A 13,665-nucleotide genomic window follows, 5' to 3' on the forward strand; every position below is an offset into this window, starting at 1 on the left:
GTGGCAAAATGCCACTCAAGTGAGGTGAGCTTCTGGTTAAAAAGGCATATAATGTAACCAATCTGACTTCAAAACAGGTTTATGATAATTCTAAGGTAACTTTAGGCGAAGGAAATGTGAAATTCGTGAGCAACTTAATAAACAAATACCTTAAAAGGACTACTGTATAATATCATCACTATTATTAAAACTACTGACAATCGCTTTGTGTCAAATATTGGAGTGCCACCTATTGGTTACTGTACAAAACAGTTTGAAATACCAAGGAACAATTGATCATTATTCTTTTTTTAACAACAGAGCAGAGGAAGGAAAAACAATTGAATAAAAATAATCCACATACCAGATTACTGGCGTCCTCCATGCATAAAAAATCTGTAACAGCTGGACTTAAACAGCTGTAGGTTGAAGTTTGGGTGGAAACAACTCCGGGGAAGCGAGTTCCAGAGCGATGCAGTTCGGGGAATACAAGAATTCTAGCAGGCAGAAGTTCTGCAATATGGCTGTGTGACATTCCAGTCATGAGTGCTACCAAATGCCCGTGTAGCACGAGGGAAGGCATGGAGAGGTGGCACAATGGACGCAACTTCGTCCTTACATCCTCTCCATCGTCCTTCATATTCTCTTAACCTCTCTCACTTTCCATCTCCCTCCCTCCCCGCTCCCCTTCCCCTAACTCAGATTCCCTCACCTACCTCTCACGCCACACTCCCTCCTTCACCCTTCCCTTTCTCTCTTCTTTGATATTCTCTCTCACTTTTCCTCTCCTACGCTCCCATTACGCACTCCTACGTCACATTTCCTCACCTACCACTTCTGTTACATCCACCCCCCCTCACTTCTTCTTCCCCGTCTCCACCATCTCCCCCCCCCCATCTCTCTCGCTGTTCACCTCCTCCTCCCTCACATCCTCCCTTATACCGTAACCTTCCCTCCTCATCACTAGTCCCCTCCTCTTTGCTAGTTACACTCTGCCTCATCCGCCTACAACGGCTTCCCCATACTTTGCATTCTCTCTCCCTTGCCTCATAACTAACCATACTCACAGAGCAATGTTTGTAGAGTTTGGCCACTCGCTCACTAGGCGTCAACTTGTCTAGTACTTTAAGATCTTTGATGAAAATACTCATGACATTTTGTATATTCTACTAAATATGAAGATTATTACAGTCTTACTCGCACAATAAAATGAAGTCTATTGGTGTCTTACAATTTGTTTACACAACCTCATTCGGATGCACCGAAGTATGACTTATCCTCTGTTTTATTCAAGCACTAACAAACAGGTAATAACTGGATATAAAATGGCTTTGCTGGTCAGTCTTACCTCGCACATTTAAACCAACTGTATTGTTTCACACTTATACGGATACGAGCGGCAGAATGTGTATTTATCCATATAACAACAGCTCTCATCATGTTCTTGCTTCTTAACACACACTACTTTTGCTGACTGAGCCACTGTCTTGTAAATAAAATGACTTGTTTTCTGGCATAAATATGCACCATTAATGTGAAGAAATATTAAGTAATGTGCTTTTGATAGTATGACAGAAGGGAAATAGAATGATTTTTGGCTCAGTTACTGTTAAATGCAGTAAAGCCCTACCAAGTTCATCTTTCCACATTTGTTTATATAAGCAACGGTTTCGTCTTTCGTGAGAAGTGTCTCTTTCTACTGCTTAGCGGACACTTATAATCTCTGCAAAATTACCACTAGACCTCCTACCAGCATGTTCCTTAGGAATATCCCAGCACTTATTTTCTCAGCCCATTACATAAGTTAATATACATGTAGGTGGGGACGCTCGCCATCCACTCACTCGATGTGGTGCTGCTCTCGGGTGTCTGCCCTTTCCTCTCTTCCTTCCATCCTCTTCTGTCTTTCCTTCCTTCATTCTTTCCTCTTCCTTCTGCCAATGGGTGACTTTACACTACCTCTTCTGTCTTCCTTTCATTTTTTCCTCTTCCATCTGCCTATGGGTGACTACACTGAGTGACAAGCCAAATGGTTTCCTATACAACAGGAAACCATTTACGACGCTGGGTGGTAACCATATAACCAAATTATGGCGCCTGGTAGTTTAGTGGACAATTACGGCGCTCCAATCGGATTGAGCCTGTGTAGGTTTACATCCAAGGGATAGTTGTGATTTATTCCTCACGTAATGACACTCATGGATGAGTGTGGCTGGTCACTCATCTTAAATGTCAGGACCAACTTGCCTAGCCCCAGGCTCCTACGCTCCTCTTGGGGCAACATAGGATTGGATGACGGATGGATGGATGAATATAAATGAGCGCGCGCGTGTGCGTGTGCCTGTGTGTGTGTGTGTGTGTGTGTGTGTGTGTGTGTGTGTGTGTGTGTGTGTGTGTGTGTGTGTACTAATTCAGTAATTTTAATATCAATCTTTACTGTTACTGTACTTGCTACTGCTAATGTTACTGTACTGTTTCTGTTATTTCCCCCTGAAAGGAAATAATGAAATCTATAATATTCAATTGTATTACACGTTAGTTGTAACTCTTTTTCATAGCTAATATTCGCCCTTAATCTACTTATACCTGGAAGGTTTCCCTAGACCGGAATTAAGTCATCTGGTGCAAGCAAACTACTGTTATCAAGTTTCCTTCAGCTCTGGATGGGATACAGGGTGGCGTCAAGCCACTTGAGGCCTGGACAAGACGGTCTCCAAGTATTTCTCTCCTTGTTCCGTACCATCACTCCGGCAACACAGCCTCTTTACAAAATACACCCCCAGCTTGACCCTTCACTTGATTCGCGGGTCACATCTCTATCTTCTGTCCATCCCATTCTCACTCACCCTCCTAACACGTCTCCCACTCTCCATACGTAAAAAAGAAAAAAAGTTATTTTATTTGTGCCACATCAATCACCACGCGGGTATTCAGTCAGATGGGGGTGGCTATGAGGGTTTGTTATTCGCCAGAACGAGAACAAAGGGAAAAAAACAAGGTAGTGGAGTAAATGAGAGACAGTGGTGTAGTTAGGAGAAGAAATCGGACGAGAAGATAATACTGCAGGTGAGGTAGTCGAGTTTACACGAAAAGAAGAAATAGGATGACTGGGAGAAAAGGTGGGACGAGATCCTGAAGTTGGAACGACGGAGTGTTTTGAAGAAAAGGTGGGACGAGAACCACCTGTAGGAACAAGCTTGTGCATGGGAGAAGAAACGGTAGAACGAGAACCAGACGTAGGGACAAGGTGGTGGCTGTGAGAAGAAAAGGTATAGGACGAGAACCAGACGCATGAACAAGGTACTGGTTTGGAGACGAAGGGCGAGAGCCTAATGTAGGAACAACGTACTGGCTGGGGGGAGAGGTAGGATGATAACAAAGCCACAGGACAAGGTGTTAGAGACTATATAATGAACGGTGCAGTGTCGGACGTGGGTTTGTTGCTGTGCGGAGACAAGATCACCTGTAGTCTTTCGTCAAGGTCACCCATTAGAGGACGCAGCATCAAGCAACACACACACACACACACACACACACACACACACACACACACACCATTACATGCAGTATATACATTCAAGGACCTCATACACATACAATACATATTGAACGAAGACACACACACACACACACACACACACACACACACACACACACACACCATTATATGCAATACAGACATTCAAGGTCTTCATTCACATACATGTTGAACGAACACACACACACACACACACACACACACACACACACACACACACACATCCGCGTAAAACAATCCGATGAAACATCCTGTATAGGCACACCCACTACCATCACTAAAGAATTGAAATCTCTCACACAATGTGGGTAATTTCACTTATAATTTTCACCGCCAAAAACAAGATGGCGGCTTCTTGAAGTTTATATCACATTACTCATGCCCATACACAGCGGCATGTACACTGCAAGGGAATGGATGTATCTACACAGCGGCAGGCACAATGCAAGCGAATGGATGTGTCGGAAAGTCCCGGGGATTCCCCTATATTCTTTTCCCACTATGCCCGTCCTCCCTCGGTCATTCTTTCCATTATGTATCGCTCAAATTTCAGATAATTTCGTTCCTTTTAACACGGTCTTGTAAGGGAGCGTCCACACGTGAGCTGGAGCAAGTGCTGTAAGTCTCCTACAGCATCAAAAAAAATAAATTAAAGAAAAAAATAATAATAGGGTGAGAAAAAAAGTGACCAACACGTAACCTTGGAACCAGAAAACCGATATCGATAAAGCGCGAGAGCAACAAAAACACAACGCGTAAAAAAAAAAAAAAAGTCGCAACACAATCGAGTTACATAATAAGTTTGGATTTCTTTAGTAAAGTAATGAACGAATGAAGGCGGACACTTCCTTTACAAGTGGTTGCCGTAAGTGAGAAGGAGGGTGGTTGCTGGAAGTCGGAAAATATTGCTGTATATAATGGCATCTACGAATGGCCGAGGTTCAGTGCATGACACGAAGCTGGTGGGAGCTAACGTGTACTCTAACAACTCCTTGCAGGTTTCAAGCTATTTGGGTGCCATCGTGACAGCTGTGGATAATTACGGTACAGGATCTCTATCCATTAAAAGGTTAGTGAGCTGAGTTAAAGTTAAGATATGAAGACTATTGCCTCGACAGATCTTGAGATACACTGATTTCATTGTATTTCCTTTATTTGAAGATAAACGGTTGATGTCAGTCTCTCTGAAATGCCTTGTCTATAACAATGAAAGGTTAACTGCTCTCATATCCTTCAGCAGAGTAAAAACAATCGAATGTCAGCGTGAGTATTATATGATTTTAAAAAATCGGATATTTTTATTAAGTATATAAGGCAGAGTCATTGAATCACTTCTTCAGTGAGAAAGTGGTGTTCCTCGGCCGTACGAATCTCGCAAAACACGGGCTGAAAGCGCAGAGCTTTGCTATGATGTCGGGCTGAGCAAACCGTCCGATACATGCTTAAAACTGTTAAGTTAGACCTGTATGTTTTTTTCCCTTCCCATTTATATCCAGTCTTTTGTCTCTCCCATGATAACTTTCCCTTCGTTCAAGTGATTTTTCCTTCCGTCCTACCTCTTCCTTCCTCCCCCTTATCGTTGCTTCTCGTCCTCCTCCCCTTCGATTTTCCCTGTTCTCCTAATCTCTTCCTCCCCAGTTTTACGATGCAGTCGCACTGGCGCTTACTCTGTCTGAAAACAGTTGCCGACCTGGGCCGGCAACACCATGCAGGGACAAACTCGGTTATAACTTGGCTAGAACTGCCTAGATTTTGGAGACAAGATTCTTCTCGTCTTGTGTTGCCGGTTCTCTGTAACATCGGCTTTCAAGGTGTCCACTGGTGCATGCTCCACCTATGATTATATATATATATATATATATATATATATATATATATATATATATATATATATATATATATATATATATAGGCGATGGAAGGAAGAAAGGACTAATGAAGAACTAGCACCAAGCCATAATATGGCTATCTGGCACTAAGTTGAAAGAAGGAGGGGTATATAATTATATTAAAATTAAATGTATAATATGAACTCCAGTAAGAAAAGTGATATTACTGGAAACAGAATCGGTGGGAGTCACCTAGGAAATCAGTAAGTTGTTGGGGCGACGTAGTGAGGAAAGGAAGGGGAAAGCTGCGAAACGTTGTTGGAGTGTAGACGGGCAATCAAGAAAAGGATGAGGGATAGTCATAGCCTCATAGGACAGTTACAGAGTGAGTGGACGGGCTATGGGTCACGGCTCATCAAATGACCATGAATTAGGGGAGTATGACCCAAGACGAGCAAGGATAGTCTCCCATCGACGATTGGGATGGGTTAATGTGTATCAGGGAAGAACAGAGGGTTTAACAATATGAAGTCTGTTATGAACCTCCTGGTTCCACAAGGATTGCTAACGATGATGGAAGAGACGGGTTAGAAGAGGGAAATAATCAAATGCAGGAATGACACAGAGAGGACCTAGAGAAGAACGCAGCAGAGCGCGCTTGTTCATCACCTTTAATCCCAATATGGCTAGGAACGCAGCGGAAGTGAACGGACTTTTTTCGTACAGAAAGACGGAAGAGTTGAGGGAAGAAATATGCGCATTCCAATATAACCACGAGACAAATGTGAGGCCAACATATGTGGTACAGGATCGATAGGGAAGAAGGATGTTATGTGAGTTGGGAAGGCTGTGGTATGGTTCGCGAACGAGTAAACGCTACCGCTCAAGTAGAAGAACGAACACTATGAACTGTAGCCTATGTGGAGGTAGCATCGATGTCGGACTGAAGAAGGGACTAGAGCCGAGGTAGATTTCAGTCTGCAGCATAAATAGCTATATCATCAACATACAAAGAGGCCGAAACAGAAGGGGGTTGAGAAGAGACAGTGCCATTTATAGCTCTAAGAAAAAGGGTAGTATTAAGGACGCAACCTTGGGGGACACCTTCATGCTGGGGAAAGATGGTCTCTTAGGCTAACATGAAAGGTGCAGAGGGAAAGAACATTGTGAAGAAAAACACCTATGTTACCATGCAGACTAAGGGAATGAAGACAACAAAGAATATGATGCCTCCATGCCGTATCGTAGGCCTTTTTCTATTTAAAAAAAAAAAAAAAAAAAAAGATGGCAATGACCGACTGGCGGAGTGGAAAAGCAGAGCGGATAAAATATTCGAGTGAGGAGAGGATCTAATGCGCTACGTGCTTTGCGATTTAGTCTGTGGAGAAATTATAACTTTTTTCTTATTAATAAATTCACTGTTCAACTGTATAGAGTGGCAGGGGTGGCAAATATCGTCTTAAACTTTGCAGGCAGCACAGTAAAGACAGGTCCGAACACTTGTCTGACAATGATAAAACTTCTAAAAAGTTACTCTGAAATTTAATATTCATGTAATCAATAGTTCAGTATATATAAATTCACACAATTAATTAGTTAAGAGGAAGACATACTGAAATCATGATGGCGTTGCAGAAAACAATGGACCGCCTGTGGGTTTGGTGGGAGAGAAAGACCTAGTCAGGTCACAGTGCGAGTTGCAATTACACCGGCGCTTCCATTCTTTCTCCTTTTGTTTATTTTTCTGCAGTTCTATGAGTATGGCATAGACTGCAATGTGTTCATCCACTTGTGTTCATTTCGTGTATACATGTAGTCTTCAAGAGAAATTTAGTCACTGAATGTACAGTGATACTGGATGAGGGGATGGAAAATGTGAGTTCGTTTAAGTATTTGGGTAGTATGATGAGTATGGATGGAAGTTTAGAGGGTGGTGTGCTTGAAAGGGTACACCAAGGAAGAAAGTTTGCTGGTACTTTGAAAGCAGTGATAAAAAACAGGGAAGTGAGCATGGAAGTGAAAAAGTTACTGCATGACAGTATTGTGATACCAACTCTAACGTATGGAAGTGAAGCTTGGGCCATGTTGGAGGGACACAAGTCAAGATGACAGCAGTGGAAATGAGTTACTTAAGAGGAGCATATGGAGTCACATGGAGAGACAAACTGACAAATGTGGAAGTGAAGTAGCGTTGTGGTGTGGATATGGATATGATAGGAAACGTTAGGAGAAACACACAGAGGTGGTTTGGCCATATGGAGAGGATCACAGTGTTGAGTCTCTACACTGTGGAGAAGATAGAGCGAGAAACTGACGGGGAGAGAGTATGTGAGTGACGTGGAGGGGGGGAGCGGGAGGGGCGAGGGACAAAAGGAAGAGATGGAGGGATGGAGTGGAGAGGTATATGAGAGAGGGGGGGGGTGAGCTGGGAGCAGGGCAATGAAATGGCGGAGGAAACGGCTACATGGAGGCGATTTGTTTGTGGCCACCCCTTACGGGATTAAGGCGTCAAGGAAAAGACAGAGATAGATAGATAGACGTAACAAAGGATTCAGGGTTGTTGTCACTGTACGACTCGATCTCAATACCAAATTAAACAGGGAATAAAACACGGTTAAGCTTAGTCTGACCAAAATTGGCTGTATATACATGAGTGTGTTGTGATGTGAGGAGCTGCATTGCACTGAGCATAACGGATTGTTTGTGAGAGGTAATTTGTGTTGGGAATGTAGCAGGGAAGGGTGCTGACCGCACCGTAGTCTGGCTAAGCGTACTCGTGTCTCTCTAGATAGGGTGATTTCTTGGGGGTGGATGTCTGGAGGTGGTTCGTGAGCGATGAAGGTTTTGTAATATATTGGTGGCTATATAATTAGGTATATTTAGATCACAGAAAAACATCACCACTATTGCACGGTAATGGAATTACTGTTACATTTCCTGTGCAGACAATAATGGCGTAAAACTGGACATCGACTTATACTTTCCCAAGAAACTATCATGTCCGGTTTTCTTTGTTGCATGATTCTCTCTCTCCCCCCCCCCACCCCGTTTTCAGCTGGTGGCCTTGGTGTGTCAGCGAGCATTCATCAGTTCTTGGTAAAAAATGAAATAAAATTAAAATCCACAGTCACAGCTTCGCTAATAACATACACCCTAGATAGGTGGTATTGGTCTTGTATCTGCTTTCCTTATTTATTACTTGCCTTTTACTCCTTCCCTCTCTGTTCTCCTTTTTATTTACTTGCATTTTACTCCTCTCTTCTTTGCTGTTTTTTTTTTTCTCTCCACTGCCGTCTTTTTTGTTTAGTTGCCTTTTACTCCTCTCTTCTCTGTTGTCTAAATAAGTGTAAAATTTCCAGGTGGGGTACAATCAGAGACCAAAAAATCATTTACCATTTCACTGTACTGACGGTATACTTAGGGCATGTCAGTCACCTTTCTCCCTAATGAATCGTATTAAAAATCAACATCTATGGGCGGAGGCATGTATCAGGCTTTTCTCAGCTTAGGAATATTAGACACCGGTGGAAAAAGAAAAGTAGAAGAGTTGAAATATTGGGCTAATATTTGCTCTCAGCTGTAAATTAGCACTGTGTTTCTTAAATGTATGAGACTGTATTACCGTTTAAAAGTAACAGACCTTATAAGTAGACGTAGCCGAGGGGTGTAATTATACAGGGAAGGTTAGCTTGTTGCTCGTCAATGGGAGAGACACCAGGAGACATTAATGGTGAGGCGTGTAGGAGATATCAGTGTAGGTCTTCTCTGTTCCGTTATTCTCTTCGTATTTTAAGTGGGATGATGAAATAGGCAGATTTGGGTCGGTGGAGTTTATTGTGAGACAGTTACTTGAATAAAAGTTAAGAGCTTGGCGTGACCCGTGTAACCTAAGGTTAGTTGCAGTTTATGCCAGCTGCTGTCCTCCTACTTTACTCTCACTCTCCTGCTCCCTATCGCTCTCTCCTTGTCTAACTCTTGTTCTCTCCTGTCCTACTAACTTCCCTACGTGTGATATCGGACTTATATCTCTCTCTAGCTTCCGGCTAAAGTGTGTGGGCGCACGTGTGCATACGTTTGTGCGTGTGTGTGTCTGTCACGTTTCCGACACATGATCAGGAGTGTCTGGCATTCTTGATTCGTCTAGGCAAGGGGATGTGTTCTCTAACTCTTCCTGGAGAACTCAGACATTACCTGTTTTACATATTGTTACCTATAGCTATATAGTTACATACCGTAGTTACATATAGTATTGTGTTATAAAATATTATACCTACAACCTATGTAAACAGACAATAAAAGCAAAATACAATTAACGAAAAAGTTAAAAGAAATAATCAGAGCTAAAAGGTTTGTACGAATACGTGTCTAATACACGAGTCATTAAGGCAAGAAACCAATTTTTATAAAATACAAATCATCCCCCAAGGACCGATTTACAGCTGTCAGATTTAAAGTACAATTCAGACCTATTTCAGTTCAAAAAAAAAAAAAAAACTTCCCCACAGGCCCATAGTCTGGTGAGAATCGAACCCGGGATCTCTTGGTTGCTGGCTAAGTAGGTTTCTATTTCTTCCATAAGATAAAAAAAAAAAAAATGAAAATTATAGAGCCACCTGACTACTTCACTGACGATCTTGGATTTTAACCTGATGTAACTTGCAATACTTTGGTGATAGAAACTCCGTGTACAAACAGCTAGATAAGGTGTTTATTACAAGCTCACAGTAAAATAGTCTGCCCGTGTCGGCTGTCTGCTATCAACTGATGCAATAACGCCGTCTTCAGGCGTGGGAAAGCGTGCTGACCTAGCAAGTTTAGTGGGGGCATGTATGCATTGGGGGGGGGGACATATATACATCGGGGGTATACATATTGTGGAGGGGGTACACTGAGACTATCAGCTGAGAGAGAGAGAGAGAGAGAGAGAGAGAGAGAGAGAGAGAGAGAGAGTTAAAAAGCACCGTGATTATTGATTCTAATTTAGTTTAATGAACTTTTAAAGACCATCTTGTAAATAAGTATGGATAAAAACACTTGTGCTACAGTCTGGTTGAGAGATCATGTTAACTACGTCATGGAGACGTAGTTTTCGTTTTTTCATGTATTTGAAGATAATTTTATTTAGCTGTAGAGAAAAATTTCATTCACCTTCCTGTGTTCAACCGAGTAGAAAATTTGTGAGAAAAACTTACACACATCTTTACAACTCCTGATGAATGTTTTCCCTCTTGGTCGATTTCTTTCCCCACAATTTTGTCTTAATGGCACAAAGCATAATTATATCAATGACTTCCTTCACTTGTGTTTTGTGTAATATACTCAGATCATTCTAAAAGGACGAGACTATGCCTGCTTTTCTTCACAGCTAATAAAAAAAAAAATGTAAATCATAACTGTAATCTGAACCTTTAGCTGACGGCCATTACAGTTAAGGAACTTGTCTCTGAGCGAATATCAAGAGGCTTCCAGTAATGCCGTTGTCGTCTTTTGTCATCGTTGTTGTCGTCCTCGTCGTAGTTGATGTTGTCGTCGTAGTTGATGCTGTTGTCGTCATCGTCGTTCTTGATGTCATTCTTGATGTCGTCGACGTTCTTGTTGTTGTCGCCATCGTCGTTGTTGCCGCTGTTGCCGTTGTCGTTGTCATTGACGTTGTTGATGTGGTTGCCAGTGTTGATGTTTATGTTATTATTATTACCTTTATCATCATCATCATCATCCTCTGTCAATCTATCTACAGCCAGACGTCATAATCCTATATTTGGTGGTCACCAAAAAATCGCCCTCCATGTCGCCCTGTCCAGTGATCCCAGTGCCTGGGAGCTGGGATTTTTCCGGAAGATCCTGGGATTTTGACTTCAGTCTTGGGATCTAACAAATTTTTGGATAAAAAGTTGGAAATCTTGGCAATTTAGACTCCGTAATATTTTATTTTCTTAATATAATACGTTTTTAAACGAACTGCAACAGTTGTAAATATTAATGGTTAGAGAGAGAGAGAGAGAGAGAGAGAGAGAGAATTTTAAAAGACACTTGTGACGACTTACAACTGCATAACATAATGAAACTTATTTCCCAATATTCTAAGAGTGTATTTGCCTTACAACAGTAACAATGGTTCCGCCTTTCTTGTTTTTCACCTCTCCGTAAGGGACACGTTCGATATTTGGTTCAGCCTATAACCCCTTTAGATACTTTCTAACGACATTAAATACAATGACGTCACATACTTTCAGCCAATCAGATTTAATATTTCTTTCGAGACAACAATGACGTCACATACTTTCAGCCAATCAGATTTAATATTTCTTTCGAGACAACTTCAGTCTGTTGGAGACGTGAGATCAGATATCATCCCGATGTTCCTAATTGTGCGATATATTAACCTTCCTCAGGTAACCTGGGGTCTATTGGACCCCATGCTATTTTTCTTAGTGTTTTTCATATATTACTATAAGGTCTTGGGATCTGGCGTTCCTTTTACCTTCATGACTAGTAGACTAGTTTAGGGAGGTGATGGGGTCAGTTCGGGATCTGGCTCTATTTTCACGCTTAGCCTTTGGGGTCCATATCTGTCTATCTATATCTATCTATCTATCTATCTATCTATATATATATATATATATATATATATATATATATATATATATATATATACACACACACACATATCATCATCATCATCATCATCATCCGGACCTCCTTTCCCACCCAAGGACAGGGTGAGGAGTAGCAATGTCCAGACAGCACAAACTTGCCCAATCCAAATAGGCCACACTTCCATTCATTCATCATTCAAGCCCCCGCAATCCTGGCTCTACCGGATACACCAAAAAAAAAAAAAAAAAAAAAAAAAAAACATTCACCACATTCTGCAGCTTCACACAAACGTATCCGATTGAGTCAATCCGGACGCTGCCATGTTCACAGGGGATGCCAAAATCCCTGATCACGCATTTCTCCTCACAACATTCATCCAGCCAGCTCGATCTCTTGTCAGTTCTGTAGCCTCGCAGACTTCCAAAACTCTCTTCCTCATGCACTCATCCACCATATCTCTCCACCTTCTCCTTGGCCTACCTCGCTTCCTCCCTCCTTCAAATTCGCTCAGGTAAACCCTTTTCACCACTCTATTGTTATCCATTCTTTCCACATGACCATACCATCTCAGGACACTCTTCAATTCTGGTATCCACCGACTTCCTCACTCCGCATCTTTCACGAATCACATTATTTCGTATCCTATCCACCCTTTGTACTCCATATACATTCCTCAGCAGTCCCATCTCCACGGCTCTTACTCTTGGCTTTTCATTTTCATGCCACATCATAGTCTCACATCCATATGTTAAAGTTGGCACTAACACTCCTTCACGTAAGCCTCGTGCAGCTGCAACACTCAAGCCTCTGTTTCTCATCAAGGCCTTCATTGCACCAGCTACTTTTCTTCCTTGTGTCACTCTACTTTCAACTTCTTTTGCACATTTTCCTCTCTTTTCTATCACTGTACCCAGGTATTTGAACTCTCTCACCAATTCCAGTCTCTCTCCATTCACTGTTACATTGCACTGGGAGTCACCTTCTCTCTCAATAACCATCACATTACTCTTTTCTACATTTACTCTCAAGGAACGACGCTTACAGACATCAGCAAAAAACTGCACTAGCCTACTAAGTTCTTGTCCGGTACTTGCAAGCAGTACTGCATCATCAGCATACAATAAATTTGAGATATTCCATCCATCACCATTCATTACCAGTGCCATCCCTCTCTCCATTATTCGTGTTTTCACTTCTCTCATCACCCCATCCATATATACATTGAACAACCATGGGGACATCACACAACCTTGTCGCACGCCCACACTGATTGTGAACCATTCACTTAGATGCCCATTAACCCTGACACATGCTTCACTACCATCATAAAAACTCTATGTATATATACTATATGTATTGTGTGGGGGGGGGGTGTAATGCAAGTAACAAGAAACCAAAGGCCGCAAGACTCTTTCGTCCAAGGAGAAATAAAAACAAAATAACAAAGAGCCAAATTCAATATCCCTTCATTTCGAGATGCCTGGACACACTGCCTTTAAAAGACTGGAGGTCATAAGCAGTAGGAAATACAGAGTAAAACATTTAACAGGTACTATTCAGAAAGTGTTTCCTAGCTTGCATAAAATCCCTTGTCGATAGCAATAATACAGAGAGTACGTTATGATGAAGCGGTTAAATCCTATCCGACGAGCCTGTCAGATCAGTCGTTTTCTCGCTGGTATCGAACACTGCGCAGCACTTCTGAATGATCAACTTTACCAT

At 41.9% G+C, this 13,665-nt stretch overlaps 1 protein-coding gene across 1 annotated transcript in view; it reads left to right on the top strand.

The window, feature by feature from the left end:
• Window positions 1–13,665, top strand: part of LOC145404038 (uncharacterized) — a 63,241-nt gene that overhangs the window by 32,238 nt on the left and 17,338 nt on the right. The window lies entirely within an intron of this gene.

The sequence above is a fragment of the Coenobita brevimanus genome, chromosome 62, assembly GCF_032717465.1.
Source record: "Coenobita brevimanus isolate Jiangsu-jjx chromosome 62, ASM3271746v2, whole genome shotgun sequence".
NCBI classification, from domain to species: Eukaryota; Metazoa; Arthropoda; class Malacostraca; order Decapoda; family Coenobitidae; genus Coenobita; species Coenobita brevimanus.